Genomic DNA, 19,833 nt, shown 5'->3' on the forward strand with positions numbered 1-19,833 from the left:
TCAGCTTCTTCCACATTAGGAGGCTTAGAGCAGTCTCCTTAGCATACTCTAGACTTTCATCATCACCCTCTCAGTTGGTATGTAAAGAGAACTGCAGTCATCATTTGCATTTCCCTGCTGGTTTATGGTGTTGGTAATTGTCTTCCGTGTAGTTTTGCTGCATGTTTTCTTAGTGTCGTCTTCAAATCTTTTTAAAATTAAATTATTTTTCTTTTTATTGAGTTGTAAGGGTTCTCTCTATGTTCCGAACGCAGGCAGTTTATCAAATGCATGATTTGAAAGTGTAGCTCCCTCGTCTGTTGCTTGCCTTGACATTTTCCTAATGTTCTCTTCTCAGAGGGAAAAAGTTTTAGTTCTGATGAAGGCAATCTGATTTGTTTTCCACTGATGGAATGTTTGGGGTATCACACCAAAGAGCTCTTCACACAATCCAAAGTTATGCTAATATTTCCTGTCTTCTTCCATAAGATTTATAATTTTAGCTCTCATGAGTAGGTGTATTATCTATTTTAAGTGCTAGCGTGTGAATGTGTTTGTGTCCTGTGGAGCTCATGTGGAAATAAAATGCTAGCAAAAAAAAAAAAAAAAAAAAAAAAAAAAAAAAATTGAGATAAGACTGGAAAGAAGTGGTTATGGCTTTCCCTCCACGGTTAGATTGATTTTCCCGTGTGGTTGGGAGGTTAACAGACTATACCAAGTGTAAGTCAGCTACAAGGGATAATTCCAACAGACCTCTTGCATATTGCTTTTCTCTTGTGTCACCTCTAACCTTGTGCCACCTCAGGACTCTACCAGGGAAGAAGGCCATCAGCATATGCAATCCTCCAACTTTGGACCAGAACCATGAGCCAATTTAAACTAACAGACTGGCCCTAACTGACAGTGACAAGAACATACAGGACAATGAGAGCAGAATGTATGTTCTTTGTGAATACACTTGAATAGTCTCTAAGCTAGATCGTGTGGCTATCATAAGACAAATCTCAGTGCACTGGAATAAAAATTAGATTATATATATATTATATATATAGATTATATATATAGATTACATACAGATATAATAATAATGTACATCATTTATTTAACACATACAATAACAAGGTAGGGGACCTCACTGTAGTGTTCTCACACATTGGCACCACTGATACCCTCCCCCCACTCTCCTCTCTCATGTCCTCCCGCCACTCATACCTTTCACACCCAATGAATTTCCTTCCCATTTTGATGTCATATATATTCTATTACTTTCCCCGTCCACTTTCTAAACACCTCCACTTTCCCCTCCCATGATCCTTTTGTTTACAACCTGTACCTACTTACTACCACAAAAATACATACATACGTTAATACAGAAATCAGAAGCTAGAATCTACAAATGACGGATTACGTGAAGCATTTGACTTCCTGTATCTGGGTTATTTTGCTTAAAATAATTTCCACATTCATCTATTGTCCTGAAATTTTCATAATTTCATTTTTTTTTCTTTTTGGCTGAATGAAGCTCCACTGTATCTATGTAGCACATTCTCACCATTCATTTATCTCTTGATGAACATCTGATTCCATTATCTTGCTTTGTGAATAGAACAGGAATAATTATGGATGTACAACTATCTCAGTGGTGAGATATAGATTCTTTGAGTATGTGCCCAGAAGTGATATAGCTGGATATAGCTGGGTCATCTGGTAGTTCTATTTGTAGTCCTTTGAGAAAAGTCTGCATTTGTTGTCTTTTGTTTTCTGTTCTCTTTATCTTTTTTGAGTAACAAAAGATTTTACTCAAAAGCAAAATGAAAATATAGGCCAGATATGCTGCAGATTCCAGAGAGAGCCTGGGAGCTGAGTGAGCTTGACTCAAGAGCCTTGGTTACTGTTTGGAGCTTGTGTTATGGGTCCAAGAGGAGCTGATGCTGCTTTCCAAGAAATGAGATAGGTGGTTTCCTGTTTTGAACAAGCTTGAGTTACATAAAGGTTTGTTCACCGGGTATGTCCTTTCCCATGGTACATCTGATTTTAGTCATATGCATTTCCAATTTTTCACAGGAATAAGATAGTAAATAGAGATGTTCCACTAAAATTTTAGGCAAAGAACACAGTTCACCTTACAGCACACATTCACAAAAGCAGTCCAGGCCACATCAGCTACTTTCCCCAAGTTCCTGGATATGTTCCAGGATTTGTTTGCCCACAAAGGAGTGAATAGGGTTCTAAGGAGCTGTGGGTTAGAAAGATCATTTGCCTTTGTTGATAGGAGAGGTGTGCTTGCACACAGAAAGAAGGAAGGAAGAAAAGAAAGAAAGAAAGGAAGAGAGAGAGAGAGAGAGAGAGAGAGAGAGAGAGAGAGAGAGAGAGAGAGAGGGAAGGAGGAAGGAAGAAGGAGGGAGGGAGAAAGGAAGGGAGGGAGGAAGAAAGGAAGGAAGGAAAGAAGGAAGGAAGGAAGGAAGGAAGGAAGGAAGGAAGGAAGGAAGGAAGGAAGGAGAAAACAAGAAAAGATGGCTCAACAGTTAAGAGCACTTGCTGCTCCTGTAGAGCAGAGGACCTGGGTTCAGTTTCTGGCACTGACTTGGTAGCTCACAACCATCCATAACTTTAACGGCAAGGAGTCTGATGCCCTCTTCTGACTCACGCAGTCATTATGCATACACATAAATGCAGACAAAACACACACACACGCAAAAGAACATCTTAAAATTTTAAAAAATAACAAAAAAAAACAAAACAAGCCAACAAAACCCAGAAAAACATGGCCTGATCAAGTTAGGTAAGTTCTCTAAAAATCTCACAGAAAGCATGAGGAGATCAGTACTAAGGCCCACTTTACAATTTTTGTTGGAGATTTGTGAATGCTGATTAGTGCTTCACATCCTCCTCCACTGGCCTCGTGCACCTTGTCCATTTCTGTAGGCAAGTCTACATGTTTACAATAGAGCATGAGGCCCAGGTCATGTTTCACAATGTTAGGTGCTGTGCAGAATCACCTTTCCGCAAAAGAAAACAGTCCTTGGGAACAGTTTTCATTGTGGTTGTTTGCTTTCAGTACTGAACAAAATAGCAAATGTTTTTTTTTTTTCCCAATCTTTGGAGAATTAAGTGGTCTTTCTTTCATGAGTATTATAAAAGCAATGTGACCATCATTTTTAAAGGTAAAGCCAACATCTGCCTTGATTTTATTTCAGTACCTTTCTCCCCTGGAGAGACTAGGAGTGGGTTTTCATACTGGTGTTCTCCGAAGGACATAGTTCAGTAGTGTGGTTTTCATGACATGAAGACTTGAATGGTTGATAGTTCTGTAATGTGGTCTAGACATGACTTGAAGACTGACAAATGCATATTCTGCTTCATCAGCATACCACACATCACTGAGGAACACTGAACATAATATCATAATGGGTGAGGGATGGACATGGAAGCTGGGAGGGAGTTGTTTCCTGAGGAGCCAGTGTTGGTTACTCGAGGATTTGATGCAATTCAGCCAAGTATTGTTCTTGTGGAAAGAAAGCACTGAGCCTTCCTTTAGCACACTGGTCAGATTTTGCTTCTGAGTTCTAACCTACATCTTGCTCTATTTGCCCAAATATTGGAGCTGCTGATATAATATCTCATTGTAGCCAACCTCTCTCTAGCTTAACACTGAACCATGCTTCATTGGCTCCTGTTAATCACCAGAACTAGAGTGTTCAACAGTATCCTTCAATGGTTTCTAATTGTCTCAAGTCCCTCAGACCATTTTCTCAGGTCCCTCAGATCTTTGTAGCACTCTCACCAGAAATAACTTGACTAAAATCTGGCCAGAAAAATATGTGCTTTCTACATCAAGAAAAACCATAGGGAACCATTAAGTAACACACATTTTCTTCTCTTCATAGTAGCCACACAACAGCATTCACCAGCTCAGCCTCTTGCCAACCAATACTCAAATCTAGAAATGTGAATTTCCCTACCTTGAACTTGAATTATTTCTGCAATCTAATTGCTTCCCAGAACTCAAAATTCATTACTTCAATCTCACCTATCAGATCAATAGGTCTCCCTTCCTTAGCCAGGACAAGCATAGTATTTCATCCCAAAGCATCCTCCTGGAGAAGCCAGGCAAGGGCATGAAGATACTCCATGACAACGGTAAGCAGGCAGGAATGCAATCATGTCAGAATTCCTACATATGTGGGTAGAATAGATCAAAACTTGGTGGGTAGGAAGAGAAAGAAATGGAGTGGGGAATTAAAGCAATGTTTTTTTTTTTTCCTATTTTTGAGCCTATCTTGCAAATAAGAGAAATTTGGATGGAACTGTGGTGTTTAAGAATATGATTCTTGCTGTATTTGTGCCCAATTTTCATTTTTAAATGTTTGGTTTTACAATATGTTCAATTACATATAGTTTTAAAAATATGCTTTATGAAGTAATTGCAAAACTAAAATGTGAAATTCCAGGAAGGCCTAGAGACTTGAAGAAGTATGCATATTTATCACTGAGGTGAGCCAGAACAAACCTGATATTCCTACCTAAATATTGTTCCCATGGAAATAGGAGACAGAACCTTCAGTCCCAGGCAAGGACAAGTGTGCTGCACACATTTAACTTTTTCTATTCTCCATCTGAAGACAAAGTTTATGCAGGAGCTTCTTTTAATAAAGTGAAATAATTTATATTTGAAATAATTCAAATTGTTAAGCCCATATTAAAAATGAAGACTGCATTAAATTTGTCCTATGGGATTTTATTGAGGAAAAAAAATCATGGCTCTTTCAATTTTGGAAAAAAAAAAAAAAACCCTAAGTGAATTAGCCAGATTGGGAATCTGATCGCCAGTCTCATTAATTCACATATGTGCTTTTAATTAAAATTTTAATTTAGAACTTTTATAGAGTATTAATCTTCAAAGAACCCTGGAGATCTGAACAAAGGTTACTAATATTCTTTAGACTCTCAGGCACAGATATTCAATAAAGGCCTGCTGGTGCCAAGGAAGGGAGAAAATAGCACAGTAAAACAAAATATTATCTATTTCCTTAAAGTGCTTTTAGGATGCAAAGACCAGGGGATTCTATGAGCAAAAAACGTAGTAGTTATCAGTACAATGTTTTAAAAATCTGTGTAAGGATCCTTGAAAACACATAAATTGTTTCAAGTTGTGATACAGTATCACTGCTCTCAGCTGAAGTCCTCAGAACACATGAGCATGTCATTTTAAAGGCAAAAGGAATTCTGTAGACATGATAAGAGTTAAGGGCCTTAAAAATAAAAGGAGATGTGGGGCTGGAGAGAAAGACTGACTGGTAAAATGAGTTGGAGCTCTGGAGCCCACAGAACAAAAGTTGGGCATGGTGGTGCATGCTTGTCATCCTAGCGCCAGGGAGACAAAGACCGGCGGGTCCCTGAATGCACTGGGCAGCCTACAGAGACTACTTGGTGAGCTCCAAGCAAATGACAGACCCTGCTGCAAAAACAAAACAACAGCAATAACAACAAAAAGGCATCTCAGAATCAACATCCAAAGTAATCTGGCTTCCATGCACATGTGTACGTGTGCACACGCGCACAGAGAGAAACAGAGAGAGAGAGAGAGAGAGAGAGAGAGAGAGAGAGAGAGAGAGAGAGAGAGAATTAAGTGTGCTATCTAATCTCAGCCCAGTAACACAAGTCCTAAAAAGTGGAGCACTTTCTTTAGCCAAAGAAGAGAGATGTGTGCTGAGAGAGGGAAGCAGATGGGGCTGCAGAGGTGCCTCAGTAGGGAAGACCATGCACTGCTTGTGGAGAGGACCCCATCTGGTTCCCAGAACCCAAGTCAGGCAGCTCACTACAGCCTATAACTCCAGATTCAGGGGATCTGAGGCTCTCTTCTGGGTTCACTGGGCACTGCACTAACACACACACACACACACACACACACACACACACACACACACCATACATTAATTTTTAAAATGAAACAATTAAATAAATAATTAAATAATTTTTTAAAGCATCCAACAGTCACTACTGTTATTACTGAAGATGATTTTGCACTCTGTGGTACTACAGGACACTTAAGACTCTTCACAAGTGCCAGTCACCTGGGATCAGAGTCAGATCAGACCAGCTGCCCAGTCTCACCTTGTATTCCAGAAGGCCCTGTGATACCAACAGAGCTAAGGGTCCCCTTTTCCCAAGGCTGTAAGCCATTGCATCAGGTCTCTAATAGGCTCCCACCTGTTTCAGTCTCTGAGATGGCTGCAGAAGCTCGTGCTGGCCTAGGAAAAAGCCTGGAGACATGTCTAGTCAAGTCTGCTTATTCAATATTGTCATAAACCTGAATCACATCCTCATGGTTGTTAAAAACCTGGATGAGGTGAACAGCCTGTTCCAGCTCAGGTTCAGCCAGGTGCACCTTGGAGTGAGGGATGAACTCCAGCGAACAGGATACAGGACACAGGCCCAGGGAGTCCAGTTTTCCTCACTTGATGTAGTGAAGAAGTATCACAAATGAATTTTAAAAGGTTCTTTTCTTCTTCGTCTTCAGCTTCCTTCACATCCTCAGCTCCGATGCTTCGATGGCCAGTTCTAGGGCGTACTCTAGGTTCACGGCTTTCTTCTCTCTGTCCTCCACCTCCAACCACAACACACACCCTTTTTGTCAAAAAATGTCGTGCGCCTTCAGCCATCATTCCCCCATTCTTGTTCAAGCTATATTTAATGTCAGATGGCACTTGGGACCACTGTTTGATAACGCCTCAGTGAGCAGAGAATACCATCCAGGACCACGACCCTCATACAGCAAATAAATGCCCTTGTTATTCTCGAGTCTTCAGTGCTAACTCGATAGTTGTCTTGGGCATATACTTGCTGCGACACACCTTTAAGATGTTGGCCAGGCTACTGCTGTTCTCGGGGTTAGACCTTCCCTCTTTAACTGCCAGGCGGATACTGAGAGTGAGTTTAGAGAAGATTCAACTCTTTTCCATGTCCTTGGGGCCCTTGATGTGCCGGACTTTAGACCATTTACTGTGTCCTGCCGAGGCCGTCACGATGACATGCAGCGTCCTGTGTGGAGCTGCACCACAGCCGAGGTTTTCACGCTGGGAGATGCACCAAGGACCCACGCGGAACCCAAGGCATCACACACGAAAGCATCGGGCAGCCGTCTCTCTCAGGCTAGTGGCAGCCCAAGACATCATCTGCTTCAACAAGGTCCTGCAAGGTACAAAGAGGAGCAGCCAAATTCAGCCTGTCAAGTCTGGCACTGGAACAACCCAGTTTGGGCATTCAGACTGCTTCTACAGGTCCCCAGAAACTCATAGGCTCAGCTGCACCTGAAGCTGCACATCCTTGAGTGACGACCTAAATAGTCTTTTTTTTAAAAGAGGAAGCAGAAACATGGTATAAAATAAACCTAGATAGAGCAGGCAGAAGTGGAAACTATCATCCGAGAGACTCAAGGTGTGAGAGGAATCCAGCTCACTAGTGTTAGTTCTGAATGTGGAGGAAGGAAACCAGAAGCAAAAACACAGGAAACTTCTAGAAACAGAGACTATGCTTGGGTAAGAACTAACACAATAACAGAGAGTTAAATAGGGCAAACACATGTACCTGAATGTGGCCACAGTATGCGTGCATATGAAAGTGGACTACCCACACAACCTCAGAAAAGTACCCAAATCAGCAAGCACCCTGATTCCTGCCCTCTGAGATTTGTACCAAAGAATACAACCATGTTTTAAAAAACAATCAATTTTTAATTATGATGAGTCATAATTTCCCTCAGAACCATCTTTATAGTGGGAAAAATAGTGTCCCTATAAAATGCTTACTCATTAAATCCTCAAAATGAGACCTTATTAAGAAAGCATATCTCTCTCTCTCTCTCTCTCTCTCTCTCTCTCTCTCTCTCTCTCTCTCTCTCTCTCTCCCTGTGTGTGTGTGTGTGTGTGTGTGTGTGTATGTGTGTGTGAATTTGGGAACCAAATGAGGACATCTGTGTCATGCTCTATCCTTTTCTGCCTTATTCCCTTGAGACAGGGTCTCTCCTTGAACCTGGGCTTGCTGCTTTTGCTACACTGACTGGACAATAAGCTCAGTATCTGCCTTTCTCTGTCCTATACATAGCTCATGGCTGGGGTGACAGTTGGCAGCCATGCCAGGATTTTATACAAGACTTTTAAGGGGTTCAAGTGATCCAAACTTACGTCCTAAAGCTTGCATCTCAAGTGTTCTTGCTCACTGAGCTGGTTCTCTAGCCCTAGGAATGAGATCATTTAAAGGTATAAGACCTGAAACTGACCTCACTGTAGATTAGCATGAACCCTCAATTCAGAAAATCCTTCCTTACATGACATAGAAGGAGCACACAGAGACAAGCAGAAGAAAGCTCATGAACTGGAATTATGCTTCCACAGGCCACATAAAACATAGAGTCAAGAGAAGCTAAAAGAAGCAGGATGGGTTCTCTCTAAGAACTTTAAGAATGAAGATGAACCAACCAGCAAGCATCTTCGTTAACGATTTCTGGCCTCCAGAAGAGTAACAGTAGATTCCTCTTGCTTGGTGCCACCAGGTAATATAGAAACCTCAGAAAACAGCAACAGGAGACCTTTCTTTGGGTTTGCCCATAACTCTACAGGAGGTCTTTGGGTTTGCCCATAGCTCTACAGCTCTTGGAGATGCAAACATCCAATAGAAAATCCAGTATTGCCTTGCTGTCACCTGGACCTCAGGAAACACCATGGCTTTTTCTGTTTTGGTTTGGTTGGAGCTTTGAAATTTTTTTAAATTTTTATCAAGCTATTATGTCTTACAATAACTGGTAATCATTTTCCCTGACATGCTGCCCTTTCCTTCCAGACCAGAGAAAAGAATGGGGAGTTTTAATGCTTCTTTCTGCTATTCTAAGTCACTATTTATTGGAGGAAAAAGTCTCACCTGGTTTCCTAATTATTCTCCCCACAGAACTGCCAGGAACTTGATTCTTATCCACCAAAATAGGGGTGCCAGTGGGGCTTATTGTCAGGAGGACAGTGTGAGACAGTCATGAGTTGATGACTAGAACTGTCTTGGCTTGATCCTGCTGTGGTTTTGTTTGCTTTTTTTTTTGCTTGTTTTTGTTTTTTGTTTTGTTTTACTTTTTGCTTTTTTTGTTTTGGGGGGTTGTTTTTGGTTTTGGTTTGGTTTGTTGTTTTTTTGAGACAGGGTTTCTCTGTGTAGTCCTGGCTGTCCTGGAACTCACTCTGTAGATCAGGCTGGCCTCAAACTTATCAAAGATCCACCTGCCTTTGCCTCCTGAGTGCTGGGATTAAAGGCGTGTGCCGCCACCACCCAGTGTGAGAGTCTGTCTTAGACACACAAATAAACAAAATAATACCCTTTGAAATATGCCATGGATGAGCTCCTATTTCAATACTAGAAGCATTTATACAGATTTCATTATTTTTCTTTTCCTTTTATTATATTCTTAGGGGTAGAGAAGTTTTATAAGTATCTGGCATAAATCTTTAACTTAAAGCCTTTACTTACTTTCCTACCCCCATAATGGCGCCTATTCCCCAGCAGATCCTCTCACACATGTCTACAGTGTTCAAAGAGACCCTTACTTCAGAAAAAGCTCAAAGAATCAAAAACAAAGAATTCAACTATCTCCTCTATGTTCTCATTGTCTGTCACTGTGGGAAAATACTGTCACAGACCTTAGGCTTAATGTCCTCAAAGTTGGAAGATGTAGGTGACCAATAAATGTAACTCTGAGGCTTACTGTCCCTGTCCAATGGCAAATGTTCAGCCCTGGGTAATGCCAACTTTCACAAAGATAGAGAATACAATTTCTTAGAACTAAGGTTTGATTTCTTTGGTATGTAACATGGCCTAGGGGAAAATAAAGAGCAGGAGGCTCAGCCTGATTGCATTTGGGTAGTAAGCACTTCTTGATATGTGAAAAGTTGCTAAACAGTTGCTAAACTGAATGAAGAAAGAATTCTAAGATAACTCTATAGAGTGAATCAGGAGATGAGACCAGAACTGCCAAGAAAATGAATTAAGAATCCAAACATCCCCTGTATAAATAAATTACATATGTCAAAGAAAAGCTAACTGGAGTTAAAAGAAATATCACAAGAAGAAAAAGGATTGGGTCAATGACATGTAATAAGATAAAAAGAAAATTAAAAGAAATTAGAAATATCAATGTATTAACTATTTACTAATATCTACATTTCAAATGACCACAAGCTCAGTTGTCTTGCCTAAAACAATACACATTTATTGTGTGAGCTTCTGTAGAATAGAAATGTTACATACTATGTCTGGCTATGAGTTTCACAAGGTCAAGGTGACAGCTGGACTTGAACTCTTATCGAAGGTGAGGAAGAATCCACTTGCAGGCTCCCTCAGGCTGTTTGCAGAATGCTTTCTCAAATCCCTTTAAGAAAGACCTCTCTCCATCCACCTCCAATGACTATTTTCCCCTTCTGAGTGAGATTTGTGCATCCTCCCTTGGGACCTCCTTATTACCCAGTTTCTTTGGGTATGTGGATTATAGCATGGTTATCCTGCATTTTAGGGCTAATGTCCACTTATAAATGAGTACATAACATATGCATCTTTGTGGTTTGGGCTCCCTCACTCAGGATGATATTCTCATGTTCTATTCATTTGCCTGCAAAAGAGGGAACTGGGTAGGAGAGAGGGTAAAGAGGGAAATGAGGATATTGATCAGAGGTGGGGAAAGGGAGAGTGGGAGCAGGCTGAAAATGAGAATGGAAATTGGTGGGGGCATCTCTGGGCCCAGCTAAAGTCCTCGGGGGTGAGCACACAGAATGTCTATGGTAGTGAGTATAGCTGAAATTCCCACCAGAGGGGATATAGAAACTGAAGTGATCACCTTCTATAGCCAGGTAGGACTTCCAGAAGAGGGAGAGGGACAACAATCCACTCACAAAACTTTCAACCCAAACTTTGTGTTGCCTACGAGATGTGCAAGGATAAAGATGGAGCAGAGACTGAGGGAACAGCAAACCAGTGATTAACCCAAGTTGAGACCCACCCTGTATGAGAGAATCAACTCCTGACACTATTAATAATACTCTGCTATGTTTACAGACAGGAGCCTAGCAGAACTGTCTCCTGAGAGGTTTCATCCAGTAGCTGATGGAGACAGATGCAAAGACCCACAGCCAAACATCAGGCAGAGCCCTGGAGTTCTTGTGGAAGAGTGAAAGATAGAAGTGAGCAAGTTGGAGGGGCCAAGGACACCACAAGACCCACAGAGTCAACTAACCTGGTACTGTGGGGGTCACAGAACCTGGGCCACCAACTAGGCAGCATGCAGGAACTGTATACCATCTACACATTTGTAGCAAATGTACAGCTTGGTCTCCATGTGAGTCCCTTAACAAGTGGAGCAGAGGCTATCTTGGTCTCTGTTTCCTGCCATTGGATTCCCTTCCCCACTACTTGGACTGCTTGGTTGGACCTCAGTGGGAGAGGATGTACCTAGACTTGCTACGACTTAGATGTCCCAGGGTGGGGTGGTATCCAAGGAGAACTCCCCTTCTCTGAGGAGAAAGGAAGGGGTAACAGGGAGAGGTATTTGTAAGGGTGAGACTGGGAAGAGGAAGAGAGGGGGGCTATGATTGGGATGTAAAGTAAATTTTAAAAATTAAAAAAATAATAATAATAAAAAGCAAGCAGGATCAGGAGCACTGGAGTCACACTTTCATCAAATCGACAGGGTGTGGGTTGACATTCCAACATTCCTGTGGCTGTTCACCTGGAAATCTCCACTGGGACCTCAACTGCTGGATCATCTCTCCTGGCAGGCTTAACATGGGAGTGGTGTATCCATGCCCTGATCCTGACCACCTTAACAGCCATAGGCATGGACAGGATCACAGTGTGAGGTCTTTTCCAGCAAGGTTCCAGAGTCTTGTGGTTATGTCTCTTAATCCAGATTTTATCACCAATCAAAAAAACACTTGACTATTTGGGTCAGGGGGCCTCCAGTAAATCCCAGACGAGCCCCCAAATGTAATGGTCCATGATTCGCTGAAAAATGATAACCGGGACTCAAATAGTATGTAAACACATAGGGTGTTTTATTCTGCAGAAGTCCAGCATACTGGGACTTCCCATTGTAGAAGTAGAGAGAGGTAGAGAGAGACAAGCAGGTGAGCTGGTAGGCTCGATTTAAAGCACCTTAGGGGAATTCCAGGGTAGGTGACCTTATCTTGCTCTATCTCTTATGGACATTTCAAAACCATTATCAGGGAATGGGTGCTAGAATCTGTTGTTGAAGAATTCTGGGGTAGGTTGTAGGAAGCCGCGGTTAGCGGTGATACATTCCGCCATTGCAAGATGGCGCTGACATCCTGTCCTCCCACTAGTAAACAACTGACTGCGCAGGTACAAAAGGCAAAAAGCGCGCCAAAAGTCACTGCCCATCCCAGGGCATATTATGGGTAATGAGTGAACAGCCAATCAGAAGTGAACACATCACTCTAGGGTGTATATAAACAGTGCCTTTTCTGGTTTTTCCATCTTTCCGCTTCTGCTTATACAAGAAGTAAAGCCTCATTGTAGTAACCACCCGAACATTGCCTCACGTGTCCTTCTTCACGGGCGAAGGGGACACGGAGGGGCTCGGAACATCTGGCGCCGAAAACCCGTGGATTTCAAGGCGCAGCGGAGACCCCCCAAGTTTTGGGGGGAGTTAAAAGACTACAGGATCGAGGTACATCTCTGGGAGATATGCCTGGGGTGGAAGCCTTCGTTGCAAGCGGACTTTCACTCACCGCCGCCGCTCCACTAGCTAGCCTCTTGTTTGCATTGCTTTTGTTTTTAGCTATTAGTGCAAGTCAAGAGGTTTCAGGAGAGGGCCACCCTAGCATACCAGAACCAGAGCGTGTTAGCCGGCATCAGGCCAAGGAGCCTGGAGATCAGGCCAAAGAGCCTGGAGAAACAGATCAGGCCAAAGAGCCTGGAAAGGGGAAGCAGGCAAGAAGGCCTGGACAAAAGAAGCAAACCCAGGAGTCTGGTAAAAAAAGAGAGTACTCAAAAGAAACAGCGGCCACTGCAGAGCCTATTAAGGTTAAGGACCCTCCACCAGTTGGTGGAGAGAGAGTGGAGGACAAAAGGACCCTCCTTTATGGCAGAATCTTTGGGGAACCAGAGCAAACAATGCCAGTGATAGAACAGATGATCTTTGAAAATGCCACAGCTGAATGCCGTGCAGCCATTGTCCCTCGTAGGAACAAGAGGCTACAAGATTGGCTGAGAGCCTGTTGCAGCCTGGGGAGGGGAGCTGTGTTTGTGTTTATTCCACAGGTGAAGACAATTCAATTTGGGTCCCTACTCGGCTGGTGCAGATTGTGAAGAATGAAGCTAGATTGCAAGATTACGGCTCTGAGTCTCCTGATACTGATGTTCGATTTGGGGATAAGTATACCACTATGGGCCATAGTTAGATCTTGGCCTGTTCCCATGCCAGTATATTCAAATTCTACAGTGCTGCCTTTGTTTACAGTTATTGAGTGTTACTTGGTTGCCCCATCGTCACGGCGCACCCGCCAACAACCTGAGTTATACAATGCTACAAGTTTTCCATTAAATTTTACACTTTGTTTTGTGGCAGCAAAACTTTATAGCCTAAAGGTAATATACTTGGTGTTGATTTTAGAGAAAATAGATTGCTTACATCGTGAAAGATTGGTTTTGTTTCTCAAAAATATGGTTATACTCTAATATTACAAAAGAGGCTTAAAAACATAGTTAAACTGCCAATATTCCATTGGCTACAGTTGGTAGTTCAACCGAGAGTTTGAAAATTTTTGATTTGCCTATGTTTATAGAGAAAAGATACAACACATGTCTTTTAAAGTTTACAGTTTAAATTTAAGGTTTAAAGTTAAAGTTAAATAAAAATTGCACAGTTCAGCCTAGCCAAGCCTCAGAGAACTGGCCAGAGGGAGGTTAAGCACATTTACATTTGAATTAAGACAATGCAGACTGAGCTGCAGAAGCCCAGGTGCTAAGCGTCCCTTTTGTTCTGGGTCTTCACCACCTGGTCCTAGAAATGTGCTTACCAGAATTTGCCTTTTGTCTTCATTGTTTCTTGTAAGAAGAGGGATAAATCTAAGACCCAAAGACTTTACAACAGTCTGTGGGCTGAGAGTTATAATTATGCTGCAGAAATTAAAATTATGCCTACTTCCCTCCATGAGTATAACTGTGCCTGCTGATAAAATATTGTTCAAATTGTTCTAATTCCTTTATATTCAAAGTTCTTAAAAATGAGATGCTTTGGATTCCTCTATATGTAACAATTATTAGAGAATAAGGTTGGCTTTTATTCGATATATTCATTGGACTAAAAAAGATTGGTTATTAAATTAATCCAAAATAAAGTTCAAATTTAAGATTTATACAGCCTAACTTGCCTACTCCAGCTGCCATTTCAGTAAATGCTTATAGAATTATTATAGATATAAAAGATGTTTTTACAGCATCCCTTTACATTTCTGGTAAAGGTGAGAGGTTTACAGGCAGTAATTTATTCATAATTTTTAAGAGCCCATGAAGCGATATTTGTTAGAAATAATTGCTTCAGAAAATGGTTAATTGTTTTACATTATATATATATAAATATTGTTGTTGCTTTAATACAAAAAAAAATTAAGAGGTTAAATCTTTTAGTGTATATTATTCATTGTGTGATACTTTATTAGTGGATTTCTCTAAAGAAGTTTTTTCCACAAGCCTTTGCTCCAATATAACAAGCTTTAAAAAAAATTTTGGACTACTTGTTGCTCCAGAAAGGATTCAAAGGCAGTGTCTTTTCAATATTTGAGACAAGTTGGGGCTAGAGAGATGGCTCAGCCGTTAAAGGCTAGACCTTTAAAATATAAAAGCTGAACTCCCAGCAACCACATGGTGGCTTACAACCATTTGTGGTGGGGATCTAACACCATCTTCTGGCTTGTGAGTGTACATGCAAAAAGAAAATGGTTTACTTTTAATCTTGATTTGCTCTTAGTGATTTTTAAAAGTTGTTTAGAGATATTAATTGGCTAAAACCTCATCTTAAGCTTACCATAGGAGGATTTAAACCTCTATTTGATATTTTCAAAGGGATGCAAGTCCTAATTCCCCTTGACAATTAATTAATAAAAGATAGATAGCTTTGCTGAAAATAAAGTAAGCTGTCAGTTATCAACAATTAAACATAACAATTAAATTGGTTATTGAAAAATAGTGATATTTGGCCTATTACATGACAAACATTTTAGACAAATTTGATAATCATATGTTACAGTTTTCTCTATACATGCTTTTATATTTCCTAAAATTTACTATGCATACAGACCATAGAAAAGATGTTTGCTATATTTACTATATTTACAGATGCCTCATCTATTGAGAAGACAGTATATGTAATTAAATCATATGTGTATTTTCTTGAGTTTACCCTGCTTCAACACAATTAAATTATGTGTTGTAGCCACTGTTTAGAATGTTAAAAAAGAGTGTATCTGCCTTTGTCTTGTTGAATGGTATATTTCATGAAATACAAAATGTTTCAGCTACACGATCTAATATCTCTAGCCATTTGAATAATATTAAAATTAATAAGGTGTTTAGGAATGCATCTGCACAACCGGTGTCAGTGTGTGTGGACCCCCCATTTTTCTTTATGTTATCCAACTTTCAGAATAATTCTGATATCTTGGAGTGTAAGAATGTTACATGCCTTTTGGCACAATGCTGGAATGGATCACTAGACCTAGCCTTGGTTGTGCATGTGCCTACCTTTGTGCCCATCCCAGTAGAAGCTGATCCTGAAACTTTCCCTACTACATCATTATTGAGACATAAAAGAGACTTTGGCATTACTGCAGCCATTATCACTGCTATCACCATCTCTGCAGCTACAGCTGTGACAGCTGGCACAGGCATGGTTAACAAAGTTACAGCAGCCACTGTTGTTAATCAAATCTCAGAAAAGACCTCTGAGGCTTTGACCATTCTACAGAAAGTGGATGCATATCAGGCACCCTGTTGGTCAATCAGAGTTGATTTGCTCCAAGCCCATGTGTAGCAGCTTACGGATGTGGTTCAAATGAGCTGCGTGTCAGCAACCCCACATCTAGGTATTACACCTCTGAGATTTGTGAATGATACATATATTCAAAGCCATAATCTTTCTGCTTATTTAAAAGGGAATTGGACTGGGGAGCTGGACCAGGTGCAACAGCAATTGCAGATCCGGATTTCGAGCCTTAATGGAACACGAGTGGACCCCGTTACCCCTGGCGATCTTACTTCTTGGCTTACCTCTACCTTTTCCTTCTTTCTTAAAGGGTGGGGATAGGCCTGTTTGGTGCAGCCCTATGTTGTGGATTAGTGTTCATGATGGTTGGTCTGTAAGCTCAGAGCCCAACAAAAACGTGACAAGGTCGCTATCGCCCAAGCACTCGTAGCCTTGAGCAAGCATCTCCCCCTGAAATTTGGCTATCTAGGCTAAGAAAGTAGCCGATGACTGAGACCCTCAGTCGATGCATCCCAAGGGTTCAGCCCATTGCACTGGGTCGATGAAAGGTCTAAGTCTAGCCAGCCCTTGCCTGAATAACTGTGGTACCTGAATATCTAGAGGTGTTGTGAGTGGGTACTCGACAGGGAATGTTCCACGAGTGTGGATAGATTTCCCAAAAGTATGCCTGATTGCACAAAGGTTTGATGCCAAGAAACCTCCCCTGATGGCGCCCCAGGGTGGAGGCTCCCTTTCCCGTCAAAAGGCATCGAGATGGGTATGGGAAGTAAACCCATTACAATATCTCATTTTGCACAGGGGATCAGGCCTCTGCTTTCCCTCACTGAGTTGGTGCCGTGCTTGATAGGCAAAAGGCTGTTCCATATTAATAATTTAAACAGGGGGAGATGTAGGAAGCCGCGGTTAGCGGTGATACATTGCGCCATTGCAAGATGGCACTGACATCCTGTCCTCCCACTAGTAAACAACTGACTGAGCAGGTACAAAAGGCAAAAAGCGTGCCAAAAGTCACTGCCCATCCCGGGGCGTATTATGGGTAATGAGTGAACAGCCAATCAGAAGTGAACACATCACTCTAGGGTGTATATAAACAGTGCCTTTTCTGGTTTTTCCATCTTTCCTCTTCTGCTTATACAAGAAGTAAAGCCTCATTGTAGTAACCACCCAAACATTGCCTCACGTGTCCTTTTTCACGGGCGAAGGGGACACAGAGGGGCTTGGAACAGTAGGTAGCCTCATCTTGCTCTATACCTTAAGGACATTTCAGAACTATTACCAGGGAAAGAGGGCTAGAAAAGTTGCTGACCCATTGTTCTTCCTTCAGGCCAGATGGTGGGGCAGTTGCTGACTAGCTGTCTGAAGCCTGTTTTTTTTTTTTTTAGGCCTAATCTCCTGAACTGCCAATTTGAAGCCTGTCATAGAGTCAGCCTGTCTCATTAATACAAAATAAACTATGGAGTCAATGTAATCCTCATCAAAAGTATATTTTCTAAACACACACACAAAAATTAAATTAGAGACAACAAGGAGATTTGGGAAATCCAATATATTTAAAAACTAAACATACTTATACATAATACCTAGATAAAATGATATGAAAACTTGAACATTTTCTGAAATAAATTTGTAGAGTGAAAAAGTATAAAGACCATTTTATGAAATATATACAGGCTTTTTCTTTATCCTAGACCTGAGCAAAAAAAATGCAGGTTCCAGAAGGTGGAACTGAACGTAAGATTTCAGGCCTTCACTACCCCAGGATACATTCCAGGTGGAGGACATTATCCCTGAATCAGAGGACACTTGCTGGATTAACATTTCTCAAGCCTCAGGGTGGGGAAGGCCCAAAGCAAGAAGACATTCCTGACCACAGAGAAAGATGCAAGTCTGGGTGGTTCCAAAAAGTAGCTAACTTTCCACTGTTCTTGGTTGCCTCTCTCCGCCCTTGAGGTCTTCCCAGTATTACAGCCTGCTGATGTTCAAAATTTGTAAAACAACCAATCATGTGTAACTGTACAAAAATTCCTCCCTTTCCCTACCCTGTGCTATAAAAAAGCCCCTCAGCTTGCTGGCTGGGGTCAAATTCTGTTCGTGCGTGGAAGAGCAGTTTGACCGTTGGCTAGCCAACTCTCCCCAATAAACCTCTGCTAATTGCATCCAGGTATGGTGTCTTGTGATTTTGGGGTGGCCGTGATTTCCTGAGACTTGAGTAAGGGTCTCCCGAGTTTGGGGGTCTTCAAATTTACATGAACAATTTGTAGGGTAAATACAAAAGTATGAACAGAGCTGGAAAAATAGCACTTTCCTGGCATGTGCAGTGCATCCATTGATTCTCCCAGTACCACAAAAAAGAAGGAGGATAGGAGGGGGAGGAGAAGGAGGAGGAGGAGGAGGAGGAGGAGGAGGAGGAGGAGGAGGAGGAGGAGGAGGAGGAAGAAAAGGAGGAGGAAAAAGAAGTAGAGGAAGGGGTAGAAGAAGAAACAGAGGAAGAGGAGGAGAGAAATGACAAAGGTAAGTTTATGTGTATGCCTGTATTAGAAAAAAGTGATCTCAAATCAATAATGTAATTTTCCACTCTAATGAATTTATTTTTCTAGTGTTTTGTTTTGTTTTGTTTTTGACAGGTTCTCATATAGCCCAATCTGGCTTTGAACTTGCCATGCTGAGGGAACTGAGACAGATTGACTCCATGACAGGCTTCAAATTGGCAGTTCAAGAGACTAGGCCTAGATTTTTGTTTCCAAGAATTGGGCATGTACAGACAAGTCAGTTACTAGGAAAAAGAAAAAAAAAAAAAAAACCCAGGCCTCAGGCAGCCAATCAGAAACTGCCCTGCCTTCAGTCACTGCCCTGCCACCTGAGGCAAGGACAGTGAATCAGACTTCCCCAGCAACAGTTTCCAGGCCCCCCCCAACAATGGTTCTGGAATGTCCCTAGATAAAGAGCCAATCAATTAAGATAAAGGTCACCTACTCCTCCCTGTAATTCCCCTAATGTGCTTTAAATTGGGCCTGCAATCTCATTTGGGGGTCTCTATCTTGGTAAACTATAGACCCAACATGCTGGACTTCTGCAGAATAAGACACTCTTTGCTTTACATTATTTTGAATTTTTACTATTTGAGTCTGGGGTATCAGAGTTTTGGAGAATCATGGACCTTTACAGTACAGCTACCAATAACCTTGAATTTCTGATTCTCCTGCCTGTACTTCCATAGTGCTGAGATTATAGGCACATGTCACTGTGACAATCTTGTATGCAGTACTAAGGATTGAATCCAAGACTTTGTGCGTGAGCTATATGCCAAGTCTCCATCTTAACAAATTGCAAAGAACAACTAAACTCAAGGAAAAGAAAAAGAAAAAGAATGAAAACGAACAAAACAGAATTAAGTTAATTAGAGATTGGGAAAACAATGGAGGAGAAGATAGACAATTTAACAAGAATAATATTTAAAATTAATTAAAATAAATCATTAACAATAATGAACAGACAAAAAGAAAGACCCATTTTAAAAGTCAAAATTAGTATTGAAAGAAAGGATAGTGCCACCAGCAACTTTCTAAGAGAAGTTTCTGTGGAACTGTTATGAACTACTATGCCAGCAAATCAGACAGCTCAGCTAAGTAGATCTCCAGCTTCAGAACAATATCAATCAAAACTGCAACAGATTCTGTTCTTTCTTCTGTTAATATAGAGTGTTAATTATATTGACTCCCAGATGTTGAAGCATCCTTTCGTTCCAGAAGCAAATACCTCTGGTTTGTGGTATATAATCTTTTCAGTATATTGATGCATTCAGCTTGCTACATCTTATTAAGGAT

General features: G+C 41.2%; 1 pseudogene; it reads right to left on the reverse strand.

Moving 5' to 3' along the window:
• Window positions 1–6,268: 6,268 nt before the first annotated feature.
• On the reverse strand, window positions 6,269–7,154 carry LOC117713495 (translational activator of cytochrome c oxidase 1 pseudogene; annotated as a pseudogene).
• Window positions 7,155–19,833: the final 12,679 nt, after the last annotated feature.

Source organism: Arvicanthis niloticus, chromosome 8, assembly GCF_011762505.2.
Source record: "Arvicanthis niloticus isolate mArvNil1 chromosome 8, mArvNil1.pat.X, whole genome shotgun sequence".
NCBI classification, from domain to species: Eukaryota; Metazoa; Chordata; class Mammalia; order Rodentia; family Muridae; genus Arvicanthis; species Arvicanthis niloticus.